Consider the following 14,646-nt stretch of genomic DNA (forward strand, 5'->3'; position numbering starts at 1 on the left):
TTTACTTTCTCAATGAAATCGTTTCATCTTATTGCAAAATTACATTTGACTAGGCTTCATACGCAGCAGGTCCCGGTATATAGGGAGAGTGTCTTAGCGTCAGAGCATTCATTCCACTCTCAAACGATCAAGAAGATGGAAGAGTCAGCACAGATCGACCTGCTGGTCAAATATATGCTAAAAGTAATATGGAAGCTTAATTCACAGGCGAAAGTGGCAACAAAACTTACTCTTTTGGTCGTTGATTTGATGAGAGTCATACGAAAGTGTGTAAGTGCTGATGAAGTTTGCTATATCTGCAAAGGTAAATGGGTGTTTGTCTCCAGAATACCTGCTTCGTCTAAGAAAGAGAGACAAAAGTCAAGATACCTAATATCGTTGTCAGGAGAAAGGACACTGGGATTCAGAGTGCCCTAAGAGAAAAGAGAAGAAACAGAAACAAGACGAAAAAGAGAAGAGGGATTCAGAAGAAGAAGAAATTGAAGATGAAGAAGAACTTGTGCCAGTGAAAACATGGAAATGGAAAAATTGACAATGTGAGCCGATGCGTTGGCCCTGATGTGAAATTTCATGCTACCTTCTAAAAGAGAATAGACCAGAAAGAAAACGTAAGTGTCTCTTGGTCTTGACATTGTATAATAAGGATGGCGTGTTTTGTTTTTACTCACACTTTATGAAATTGTGCTCTTTCACCTCTCTCTATCTCTCTGGATCATGTTTTAGTTAGAATTGAAATGGAAGGATGTTTTCCTTCACGCACGCTCTGAAGGCATGCAAGTCGGTAAACAATAGTCAGTCTATTCATCCATCGTTTTGTGTCTTGATGTTTCCTAAATCACACACTGATGCAATAAAATAACGGGTTAAATGGGTTTTGTAGTGTTCGGGGTGGGGGTGATGTATAGGTGTTTGGCAGAGTTGGCCATTGCAGGTGAGGGCTTAGGTGCTTTCAAAAAACTTTTTCTTCTTCACTCTGTGTTGATGGAATATAATGGGTTATTTTCTTCACTCTGTTGATAGTATATATAAAGGGTCATTTCTTCACTCCGTGTGGATAGTGTATAATGGTTTTCTTCTTCCCTCTGTGGTGTGCTTGTGTGTGTGTGTGTGTGTGTGTGTGTGTGTGTGTGTGTGTGTGTGTGTGTTTGTGTGTGTGTTCGCTTACGTTGTGTAGATCGTATATTTGGTTGTTTTTTTTCTTCTTCCTCCCGAGTGTGGATAGTATATTTGGGATTTGTATGCGTTAGCGACGTTGTCTGGATAGTATATTTGGGGGTTTTATGCGTTAGCGCCGTTGTGTGGATAGTATATTTGGGGTTTGTACGCGTTAGCGCCGTTGTGTGGATAGTATATTTGGGGTTTGTATGCGTTCGCGTACGCTTGTATGGATAGTATATTTGGTTTTGTTTTCCCTCCCTTCGGTGTGGATAGTATATTTTGGGTTTGTTTTCTCTCTCTTCCGTGTGGATAGTATATTTTGGATTTGTATGCGTTAGCTACGTTGTGTGGATAGTATATTTGGGGTTTGTATGCGTTCGCGTACGTTTGTTTGGATAATATATTTGGGGTTTTATGCGTTCGCGTACGTTTGTGTGGATAGTATATGTGGGGTTTGTACGCGTTAGCGACGTTGTGTGGATAGTATATTTGGTGTTTGTATGCGTTCGCGTACGCTTGTATGGATAGTATATCTGGTTTGGTTTTCCCTCCCTTCGGTGTGGATTGTATACTTTGGGTTTGTTTCCCCTCCCTTCCGTGTGGATAGTATATTTTGGGTTTGTATGCTTTAGCGACGTTGTGTGGATAGTATATTTGGGGTTTGTACGCGTTAGCGACGTTGTGTGGATAGTATATTTGGGGTTTGTATGCGTTCGCGTAAGTTTGTATGGATAGTATATTTGAGGTTTGTATGCGTTCGCGTACGTTTGTGTGGATAGTATATTTGGGGTTTGTACGGGTTCGCGTACGTTTGTATGGATAGTATATTTTAATTTTGGTTTTATTCTTCGATCTGTCTGTGTGTGTGTGTGTGTTAGTGTAAGAACGTCTGGATAGTATATTTGTTGGTTTTTTTCCTCTTCCCTGTGTGAATAGTATATTTTGGGTTTGTTTTTTCTTCTTCTGTCTGTGGTGTGCGTGCGTGCGTGCGTGTGTGTGTGTGTATTGGTCTCTGTTTGTCCCTATAAAGCTCCCTTTATCCCTATCAAATACATTATACATACCTACCTACAGTAGCGCGTATTCAGGTCAGCCACTTGCAACACTGTTACGATTTATCCCCTAGTTTCCAGTACAGTAACGTCACTGACGCTGGAAATTTTGAGACTATAAATATGGACTTGGGGTTTTCCACAGGTTGTAGCTATACATATGTACTAGAGTTCACAAACAGGAACGTCACTCAAGCTGAGGCTATAAAAAGATAGTGGGGTTTTCCAAAGGAATAACCCAGAAGTTGTGACTATAAATAGATAGTGAGATTTCATAGGAATTTCAGCTGATTATAGCTATAAATAGATACATGGGTGTTTATCCACGATCGTCACACAAGTTGATATTGTAAGTAGTTACTAATTTTATCCATTTTAGTCTAAACCATTGTTACTTAATTTTCGGGGATATGTTTATTTTCCTTTAAATTCTGGGACAATTTCGTCATTTTGGCGTTACTTTTAGTCACATCCATTTTGTCGTTGAGCATTTCCTTGATTACAGCTATTTATAGCATCATTACAATTATGCAAATTTTTGAACACCCCAGCAAGATTTCAGGTCTTGGTAATGCTTTATATATAAATCTCACGCTTGTACTAGTGTATGCATGTCTCTGTCTTTGTTCTGTTTGATCCTCTACCATCATTGTCCCTAGACAGTCCCACCATGTTCAATTCCCCTTGACGTTATACAGACCCACCATGTTCAATTTCCATATGTTAAATTCCCCTTGAGGATAGAGTTGCCCAAGACTTTTTCCCATGTTAAATTCCCCTTGAGGCTAAACAGGTCCAAGATTTTTCCCATGTTAAATTCCCTTGAGGCTAAACAGGTCCAGGTGTTTCTCCCATGTTAAATTTCCATTGAGGCTAAACAGGCCCAGGGATGTTTTTAATGCTAATTCCTATTGAGGCTAAACAGCCCCACTTCACTACTCTTGACATCCGTTTTATGTCTAGAGTCTCTAAAATTAATGCTATATCTTTATCTTGTGTCTGTCTGTCCGTCTGTCTGTGTGTGTGTATGTATGTATGTATGTATGTATGTATGTATGTTTATCATCTGCTACAGTTGAACTGAACTTACACTTGGAAAAGACATATATGTTGCGGAAAGGTCGTGTTTCATAATAAAAATTTTTATGAATAGACAACTATTTTCACATATAGCTCGTAATTTTGAACTGTATTATTAACAGATACCGGAAGTCAGTTTCATGGTTGGCATTATGAAACATTATGAAAATCGTAACACGACTTGAGACAGGAAAGACTTTAATTATTGCAAGGAACAAAATGAATTCATGATTTGTTAGTGGAATATTTTATTATGGGAAAGCAGAACATGTAAATCTCTGTTGTTTAGCCATGAGCGACAAGTTTCTGAACCCTGAAAAGGAATATCAACAAATCTTGAATGATGCATGTTAGATATATGTTGATATGATTATGATTTTAAAATGTAAGTGGGTCTCACCAAAAACGCCAGATGTGTTATTGACTAAATCATTTTTATTTTGCAAGGCAAACATGAAATTATTTTCTTTCATATTTAATCAAATTATCTCTTAAACATCCTTCTTTTCGTCAATACATTGATCCACTCATAAATTAATCTGTCGTCCTCATATCAATTAAATGGAACGAAATAACGGTTATTATTCACTCGTTATATATTTTTAAAAAAGTGCATTTCAATAGCTGGATGTCAATATAAATTTCGTGGAAAAAAGCATAAAGTATCGATCTAAAAAAATTTCGTAAAATTTCCCTGTAATATTCCTTTAAAATTTAACATAGCTGAAAAATAAACAATAAATAAATAAATCCTTACTCATGACAGTTAACCTTCATAGCAAACTATTATAAATCCAAAGATACTAAAGTGACTATGCAGTTACTTACTCTGTACAAGCAGGGTCGCAGAGGAAACTGACCAAATTAACTCCGGGAAGGGCATGGCAAAGAGTTACACACCCAGCGTGTCCCGTACTACTGGTGACTACATGTTTCAGCTGACTGACAAGGTGACTGACTTAAAAAAAGAGAACATAAATAAACAATATTGCATGAATATTCAATGCCTCAAAAAATAATTGTATGTGCATCACGATACGCGATATTGATTGTAACAAGTTTGGCACGTCTTGTATTTAAAGTACATAGATGTAAGACTCAGTCATGCATACACCTCATTCCCTGCTGATTTGTTAACGACTTTCAGCTATTTTACATCGTTAATTTAATCCATTCTTTTCTTTAAAACAAATTATAATTACATATTTTTACTACCAACCTAAACTGATGTGCTCTCAACGGCTTATAAGTTGGTATTATGTTTTAATTCATTAAAATCCTTGTAGAATCATGTCAGATGTAGACAAGTGCTCCGAGCGCTCGCTGAGAGAGAGAGAGAGAGAGAGTTATGCTTGGTACAAACTCTAAAACAGCCAGGTTACCGGCAATACTACAAAAATTCTAAATTTTACATTTTCTTACAATCAAGGAGGAATCTTTTCTCATCCACGGGCAAGGCGAGAACAAGAGGGACAAGAACCAGCAGAACCAGGGCAAGCTTCATTTTGCTAAAACATACAAAATATTTCCACATAATAAAGAATCAGTCTAACCCTTTTCACGTTTCTTGACGTGTCAAAGTTTGAATGTGAACTCAAAATGTGAATGATTTAGTCTTGATAAGAATTTTTACGATGCTTCAATTGTTCACCAAGAATCACTTTGAAGGCATTACCAACGTTTTTTGAGAGAAAGGGACGCATTCATTATCCAATTTAATCCTTCGAATCGGCTATCCACGAGTCGAATTAGCTTGTATAATGCCTTTTTCTACCCGACTTGTCAATATCCATCGTTTATGTCAAGAAATTTCAAAATGATATACCGATTGACTGACCTGATGATGATTCTACAAGTTACATTTCCTTCCAAATAACAATACTGCTATTTCCATTTCCATCCATATTATAATATCTTTTCATAAAAGTTGGATTTTCTCACGAATATTCATGCAATATAGTAATTTCCATAACTTTTCTCTATTACTACTAATGGAAGGAATAAATGTGATTTTAGACACTCAAAACGCAAAACACACACATTCCTTATATATGCATGCAAATATGAATTAAAACCCTCCTTAACTGTCATTGCAATAATTAGAATACAATATGCAGAATTTATATTTGAACCTATGGATGAAAATAGTGTGCTAAAGACTGGTAACTTACAGGATGTCGTCCGCTCCGTCCGTGCAGTGGGATCTATCTGTGCATGAAGTTCAAAGTAAGTCGTTCTTTATACTCGTAATCAAACGTGACTCTTAATTTCGGATATCATATCATTCTAAAAGTTGCTTAAAGAGTAAAGAAATATATATCGCTGAAACTATATCCCATATACTAATGTCGACTTCCCTGATATATGTACAAACATATACGTAATAGTCTGGATATTTTTGGAATAAAAATGTCAATTGTTACACATGCAAAGAGATTTTGATTTCAGATGGTTTTACATTTGATGGATTACATTTTCCATAAGTTATCTATGAATTTGCAACGTATGCAAGCAATAAGATTACATTTTGCTTCTTATCACGAAAGTTTTCGTTCACTTTTCGCTGTCACGATTCAACACAAATGTACCGAAATAACCTTAAATAAACTACTTCTATTTAGTGTCAGTTTTTTTGTGTGTGGTACGATATGTAATTAGATCATGGCTGTGGGTAAATTTTCCGTTCCTTGGCATGCTGTTTATGCAGGTTCATCTGTTAATCCATATTTCCTGTACGTTTGTCGGTCAGTTAGTCAGTCACTTGGTCTGTCTGTCTATCTGTCTGTCTGTATGTATGTATGTATGTTTTATTATATTTCACGTGACATGAAAAAATATCTAGTCAATTGTTGCATTGCCGAAATGCTATAAAGTAATATAAAATTCTGTAGAAGACACGAACAAGAATTTAGTATGCAGATTTATGGTCAGTGCCACATGGTACTGACAAGAATAATTGAACAAGAATACATTTGTGAAGGAGACATATTCATGTTTTGTCCTGCCCATCCAATGCCATTGATTTGTTCTTCAAGACTGTGTTGTCACTTGAGTTAGTCATTAAAATTAATCAGTTCTTAGCCAAGAGCTCTACTGTGTGTGTGTGTGTGTGTGTGTGTGTGTGTGTGTGTGTGTGTGTGTGTGCCAAAATACGGATACCTACAAGCCACCATCAATAAAATCCTTAACATTAGAGTTCATTTCTAAAACGGTCTTGACTGTAGTTGCATGATACTACTAGCGTACGTTCGAAAAAATAATTTAAAATAAATAGCTATTCTGGACTGGCGTAAGTGGAACATAAACGTTTTACGCACGTATTTAGGTATATAAAGAATAATTACAAAGATTGCATTAAGAGAAAAGAGAAGAAACAGAAACAAGACGAAAAAGAGAAGAGGGATTCAGAAGAAGAAGAAATTGAAGATGAGGAAGAACTTGTGCCAGTGAAAACATGGAAATGGAAAAATTGACAATGTGAGCCGATGCGTTGGCCCTGATGTGAAATTTCATACTACCTTCTAAAAGAGAATAGACCAGAAAGAAAACGTAAGTGTCTCTTGGTCTTGACATTGTATAATAAGGATGGCGTGTTTTGTTTTTACTCACACTTTATGAAATTGTTCTCTTTCACCTCTCTCTATCCCTCTGGATCATGTTTTAGTTAGAATTGAAATGGAAGGATGTTTTCCTTCACGCACGCTCTAAAGGCATGCATGTCGGTAAACAATAGTCAGTCTATTCATCCATCGTTTTGTGTCTTGATGTTTCCTAAATCATACACTGACGCCATAAAATAACGGGTTAAATGGGTTTTGTAGTGTTGGGGGGTGGGGGGTGGTGTGTAGGTGTTTGGCAGAGTTGGTCATTGCAGGTGAGGGCTTAGGTGCTTTCAAAAAACTTTTTCTTCTTCACTCTGTGTTGATGGAATATAATGGGTTATTTTCTTCACTCTGTTGATAGTATATATAAAGGGTCATTTCTTCACTCCGTGTGGATAGTGTATAATGGTTTTCTTCTTCCCTCTGTGGTGTGCGTGTGTGTGTGTGTGTGTGTGTGTGTCTGTGTGTGCGTACTCGCTTACGTGTGTAGACCGTATATTTGGTTGTTTTTTTTTCTTCTTCCTCCTGAGTGTGGATAGTATATTTGGGGTTTGTATGCGTTAGCGACGTTGTGTGGATAGTATATTTGGGGTTTGTATGCGTTCGCGTACGTTTGTATAGATAGTATATTTGGGGTTTGTATGCGTTCGCGTACGTTTGTATGGATAATATATTTGGGGTTTTATGCGTTCGCGTACGTTTGTGTGGATAGTATATTTGGGGTTTGTACGCGTTAGCGACGTTGTGTGGATAGTATATTTGGGGTTTGTATGCGTTCGCGTTCGCTTCTATGGATAGTATATTTGGTTTTGTTTTCCCTCCCTTCGGTGTGGCTTGTATATTTTGGGTTTGTTTCCCCTCCCTTCCGTGTGGATAGTATATTTTGGGTTTGTATGCGTTAGCGACGTTGTGTGGATAGTATATTTGGGGTTTGTATGCGTTCGCGTAAGTTTGTATGGATAGTATGTTTGGGGTTTGTATGCGTTCGCGTACGTTTGTGTCGATAGTATATTTGGGGTTTGTACGCGTTAGCGCCGTTGTGTGGATAGTATATTTGGGGTTTGTATGCGTTAGCGTACGTTTGTATGGATAGTATATTTGGGGTTTGTATGCGTTAGTGACGTTGTGCGGATAGTATATTTGGAGTTTATATGCGTTCTATGGATAGTATATTTTAATTTTGGTTTTATTCTTCGATCTGTCTGTGTGTGTGTGTGTGTTTGTGTGTGTGTGTGTGTGTGTGTTAGTGCAAGAACGTCTGGATAGTATATTTGTTGGTTTTTTCCCTCCTCTCTGTGTGAATAGTATATTTTGGGTTTGTTTTTTCTTCTTCCGTCTGCGGTGTGTATGTGTGTGTCTGTGTGTGTTGGTCTCTGTTTGTCCCTATAAAAATCCCTTTATCCCTATCAAATACATTCTACATACCTACCTACAGTAGCGCGTATTCAGGTCAGCCACTTGCAACATATTTACCGTTTATCCCCTAGTTTCCAGTACAGTGACGTCACTGACGCTGGAAATTTTGAGACTATAAATATGGACTTGGGGTTTTCCACAGGTTGTAGCTATACATATGTACTAGAGTTCATAAACAGGAATGTCACTCAAGCTGAGGCTATAAAAACATAGTGGGGTTTTCCAAAGGAATAACCCACAAGTTGTAGCTATAAATAGATAGTGAGATTTCATAGGAATTTCAGCTGATTATAGCTATAAATAGATACATGGGTGTTTATCCACGATCGTCACATAAGTTGATATTGTAAGTAGTTACTAATTTTATCCATTTTAGTCTAAACCATTGTAACTTAATTTTCGGGGATATGTTTATTTTCCTTTAAATTCTGGGACAATTTCGTCATTTTAGCGTTACTTTTAGTCACATCCATTTTGTCGTTGAGCATTCCCTTGATTACAGCTATTTATAGCATCATTACAATTATGCAAATTTTTGAACACCCCAGCAAGATTTCAGGTCTTGGTAATGCTTTATATATAAATCTCACGCTTGTACTAGTGTATGTATGTCTGTGTCTCTGTTCTGTTTGACCCTCTACCATCATTGTCCCTAGACAGTCCCACCATCGCTATACAGACCCACCATGTTCAATTTCCATATGTTAAATTCCCCTTGAGGCTAGAGTTGCCCAAGACTTTTTCCCATGTTAAATTCCCCTTGAGGCTAAACAGGCCCAAGATTTTTTCCCATGTTAAATTCCCTTGAGGCTAAACAGGCCCAGGTGTTTCTCCCATGTTAAATTTCCATTGAGGCTAAACAGGCCTAGGGGTGTTTTAAATGATAATTCACATTGAGGCTAAACAGCCCCACTTCACTACTGTCAAGTCTTGATTTACGATCATATATGTATGATATAATATTTAAATTTTACTCCATCTTTTACTCTGATTTGGATAGGCGATTTTCCCCTGAAGTAATAACGGACACATGTCGCCTTTTGGCTCTATTTCCTGTCATTTTTATTATCTGCTAAATTATATGCTGGCAGCGTATCTTGGGCCTCTCCTTTTTAAGTATGTGTTTCCCCCATCTATCTACAAATCGAACGTTAAATAATATAGTACTAAACGGCTGGTTTACCAGTATTGCAGATATTACACATAAGGTCGTCGGATTTCTGTAGTTGGCTGACAAAATAACTATAGATTTCTCGTTAATCTGTCATTTTTCACTGATCTCCAAGAACTTTTTTATACACCTGCCATAACGAGGAACAGATACCAATATGGTTTTGCATCTGTTCGTGGGGCCCCGAGCGGTCGAATGGTTTCCAGCGTTCACCGTTTCGGATCACTGCCATTTCATCTCTGTCTGCGTGAGTTCGAGTCTCAGGCTCTGCTAACGTGAGTATGTGAGAAATCTTGCAAGTAGCTTCTCGTGGGTCGGTGGTTCTTCACGGAGTTTTCCAGGGTTATCGTCCACCAGTTATACTGGCCGCCATGTATAGCCTATCTTGTGCGGAAAAATGGAGTAAATCCTATAACAACAACATCTGTCCGTCCGTCATTCCATTTTTCTTCAGCTTATGCGTCAGAGGGACATGACACTTCACAGAAATATCGTTCTCTGGTAACAAACCAAAACTTCATTTGGAAGTTAGTCCATCAATATCCAGATCACCGAGATTACAAAAATAGATCTCTGTCAGACAGTAAACGTTTGTTTTTGGATGATAACTTCATTTACATTTGTCCGATGGTGATATAATTTCTTGTGAATGTTTCTCATGTAGAGAGGACGGACACTGTTGATTTGGGGGTTGGTTCTCATGTGGAGAGGACGGACACTGTTGATTTGTTGGTTGATTCAGTCAAGATCAAGATCACAACGGTTAAAGATAGCTGTCCGTCTGTGAACATTTTATTTGTTGATTGTACTAGTTCTATTTGTTTGATGGTCATGAATCTGCATACCAATATATTTTTGGGTAGAATGCAAACGCTCTTGATTTGGAGATTGCTAAAATCAAGCCATTCTCAAGGTGGCAAACAATGAAATGTTATAATAAATATAGACATGAACAATAAATAAACAATGTCCTGTTAACTCCATCATTGAATTCATAATTACATGTTTGTGATGAGTCGATTGTTGCGATTGCTAGAAATGATTTGTATCCCCCTAGGAAATTTGTTTTCTGAAGTTCTTTAAACACTTAGGACACAAATTTAATTTTAAAATACAATAATTATCAGATTCTTTTAGGTAATAACATCATGATTATTAAGAAATGCAAGGATGACCCAAAGTCAAGCATAAATAGTTGTGATAGACGCATGAGCAAAGTAATATAAATTGTATAAATTCACTAGATGTGTTGTGGTACCACACTAAGGCTCATGTTTCAAACATCGGAGTCGAGGTTCAAAGATCAAGATTGGAATTTGTATGTCCGCTCCATAACTTTGAAATTTTTATATCCGCTCCATAACTTTGGAATTTTTGTGTCCGCTCCATAACTTTTGAACAAACTGAGATTTTGATGAAACTTTCCAGAAACATTTATTTTAATATTAGATAAAATGTGGCTTACCGAAGCAAGGCCTGTCGCCCAAAGGTCAAGGTCACATTGTTCAAAGGTAAAAAAGGGTATTTTAGTTTCCGCTCTATAACTTTTGAATCGGTTGTAGGATTTTAACGAAACTTTGAAAAATCGAGTATGTATGATAAACGTTGTTTTTCGCACCAAACGCATACACATGTAACCTCTGTTAAGAAAATGTTAATTTTTGTAAATGGTTTGCTTTTTATAGGAAATATCAATTTGTCTACGCAAATGCTTACAGCTTTTGACAAAAAAAATCATTTTTGTTTCCTTACTATTTTGTGTCCCTACCTTATTAGGTCTCTTCTGAAGGAATGCAAATTTTTGTTAAACAAATCAGTTGCTGAAAAACAATACTGCAAGTAATTATGAAATCACACCAATAATACAACCAATGCTGAGTGTGTATTTGAAACATTTCCTGTTTCATTACCCTAGCTTAGAACCAGAATAGTCGATATAAAATAAGATTGATTTGATTATTTTTATTGAATATGATAAAGACCGCTATTTGTTTAAAAATGGTTTATCCAATGAAACCATTTTGGGACATGTTTCAAATATGTTCCTTTTTGTTAACATTAGTGCTGCTCAACTTAACTTCCATTGGGATATACTTAGAATAATGACACCTTTGGACCAACGAACCTTCTTTCAAATACAGTATTTTGGAACTGAGAACCCTTCGAACCAATAAAAAATTTATCAGAAATACTGAATGTCGAAATAAAGAACCCATTTTCGAATACCTTCATACCAAGGAAACTTCGGACTTATGAATCCTGTTTAAAATATTTTCGAACTAATAAACCTTCGGACAATGAATCTTTGTTGTCAAAACCCTTCTGACTAACACATCTTCAGACCTGGGAAATTTTTAAACTTTTCTTTCAATGTTATGAACATTGGGATCAATGAATCTTCGGACTACTGACCTCTATTTTCTTCGAACTTGCAAATCTTCAGACCAATGGAACTTTGGGTTAAAATATTTTGAAAATGGAGCACTTTTATAACAATAGTTCGGACTATTGTATCTATTTCTATTAATATTCGTCTTTCACAAAGCATAAGCAGTAGATAGGGTGAACATACCTTTTGCTGGAACGTTATTTTTGAAAAAAATAAAGCTTCCTACGAAAATGAAAATATAAGCGTAATAAAACCAAACCGAAGCCTCTAACTTTACCGAGATTTTCTCTCATTGGGTTAGTTTTTTGTTACTTTATCTTTGTCGTTCGTGTTTTTGTAAAAGTATGCGTTTTCGTTTACCCACCAGACGTTTCATTGAGGTCGCACCCTCTCTGCTGCTATAATTAAATCATTATTATATCAATAATGGCACCGGGTCCGGAGTCTTAAACAACAAGATTAGCTATAGAAAGATTAGAAGCAATCAAAATCTTTTTACCTGTTCGTGATTCTCTTAGACAAAAACTTCAAGAACGCCAAGAATCTCAAGCTGAATATACAGAAGATACAGAAAAATTATTTAAACGTATCACAAAGATCACTGAAAGAGCTGCAGAAGCTACTGAAAGTCTTCGTCCAACGTTAGAACAAACTGCTAGAGATACTGAAAAAATGGCAAGAAGAACTAAACAAACAAAAAAAGATTTTACGAGACCTTACAACTGAAATAGCTGCTGCTCAAACACCCCCCCCCCAGGATGAAATGCTTAAAGGTATAATCAAAGTTCGTACTAAAATAGCCAGTGTAAAAAAATGATCTTGCACCTAAACCTAAAGTAAGGAAAAAAAATGTTGATTTAATTGAAAAATTTAAAGAAGGTATTGTTGAAGAACTTAAAGAAGAAATTGAAGAGAAAGATTGTTCTCGTGTTGCAATTGATAGTTATTTTTGAAGGTTTGAAATTTTAAAACCTAAGTATACTAACATAAATACTGATAATTATTTTAAATCGTTATAACGTGTGTATTATAACAAACCCCAGGCTAGAAGTGATGATGAAGTATATAATAAATACATTGACCATATAAATAAATTTTATTTGGAGTCACAACTTCAACAACAAAAGCTGCAACCTTCCCAGCAAGAACTTCCTCCACTGCTGCAACAAATAGAACGACAACAAAAAATACAATATCCCGGGTCACGAATTTCTCGGCCATAACAAAAACCACAACCTTCTCAACAAAATCCTAAATACATTTTTACTGATGATCCTCCCGGCGTTACTGGAAGTGTTTTCTTCTGCCCTGATTACGCCCGGAGGAAGTGGTTTTCTTACTTGTCCTAACAGTGTTCTTTCTGACGAAGATAGATTAGAAATTCTGATTGGAGGAAAACGCGCAGGAAATAATTCTTCAGAAATTATGATATATCTGATATTTGCCGAAGAGCATTTACAAAAGGTGTTATGGATCGTAACATGTATCATTCTCTTATTAATGAAATTGTTGATGATTATTACAGCGATTGAGAATGATTAGATCAGTGGGTTGATCATTAATAAAATGATTATAGGCAATGCACAACGTGGATCTGTAATAGTTAGGGTAGTAAACTCACGATTGCTAATGTACAAAGCGAGTTACGGAGCCGGACTTGGTCTTGTTTTTCAGGGTCTATTTCAGAGAATGTCTCCAAAAGCAATACCGATTGCAAAACATTTAGGAATGAAAGCTCTTCGCGTTATTAGCGACCAAAGTGTAGTGATGTTGGTAATCTTGCTGATAAAGCATTTTCAGCAATCAAAGAAAGATTAGCACGATTAATACAACGAAAACCTCGACCGCTAGTAAAATTAAACAGCACTGAAGTCATGCCTGCAAATGTTAGTAAAAAAATTAAGCAAGCTGCAAATAAACATTTAGCAGAGTTGACTGGTGTTCCCATATCAGAACAATAAAAGGAAAAAATATAACTGCTAATCTGATAGCAGGAAGTGGTCTTCGTGTTAGACGAAGATAGTTATAATAAGATATTAAAACGTATAACCGATCCAGCGTTTGATATGGATGCACCAATTCTTAAAGATGAATCTCTACGCGATAATCAGTTTTATTCTTATGACGCACGTGTACCAAATCAGCGTGGTCGAATTGAATTACCAGTTCAAGATACAAGCAGATATTTCTTACCTACTGAAGCATTTATCGAAGTAGAAGGTAGACTTTTAAAAACAGATGATACAGCATACGGACTTTTAGATCGAACTGGTATTGTTAACAATGGTATTATGGCATCATTTAACAGTGCTATATACATGATTGACGGGAAAACAAATCGTGTCTCAAAAATATAGATATTGCTACGACAATAGTGGGTCTGGCAAGATACAGCGATGATTACTCGAGGTCAGCTGGTCCGTCAATGATGTTTGCAAAGGATACCTCTGATCACCCCGAGAGTAGCGACATGAGACTAAATGCAGCTGAAACTGAAGGTGCATCGAAGAATGAAAATTACAACCAAGGATTCGCTGCATGTATATCAATGTTGAGTGACGAATAAAACTTTTCATGCGTGATTCCATTATCACATATATCTGGATTTTGTAGGTATGTTAGACATGTTATATTTGGAGCTAAACACACTGTGGTACTTGTAAGAAACGTCACCGACAATGATGCAATCTGGTGACCTAACACAACTGTTCCTGGTAAAGTAATATTATCAAAATTATCGCTGTGGATGCCGGTAAGAACTCTATCGCTTGCTGAAGA

The 14,646-nt window shown here is 36.5% G+C and overlaps 1 long non-coding RNA gene across 1 annotated transcript; it reads right to left on the reverse strand.

Annotated features, from left to right (window-relative positions):
• Nucleotides 1-3,521: 3,521 nt before the first annotated feature.
• On the reverse strand, nucleotides 3,522-5,604 carry LOC149779666 (uncharacterized). Its single transcript, XR_016415421.1, has 4 exons — nucleotides 5,462-5,604; nucleotides 4,713-4,798; nucleotides 4,119-4,248; nucleotides 3,522-3,603 (listed from the first exon to the last, which is right to left on the reverse strand). It is a non-coding gene; the product is annotated as an uncharacterized LOC149779666 (long non-coding RNA).
• Nucleotides 5,605-14,646: the final 9,042 nt, after the last annotated feature.

Source organism: Sinohyriopsis cumingii, chromosome 17, assembly GCF_028554795.1.
Source record: "Sinohyriopsis cumingii isolate HCF-2022 chromosome 17, ASM2855479v2, whole genome shotgun sequence".
NCBI classification, from domain to species: domain Eukaryota; kingdom Metazoa; phylum Mollusca; class Bivalvia; order Unionida; family Unionidae; genus Sinohyriopsis; species Sinohyriopsis cumingii.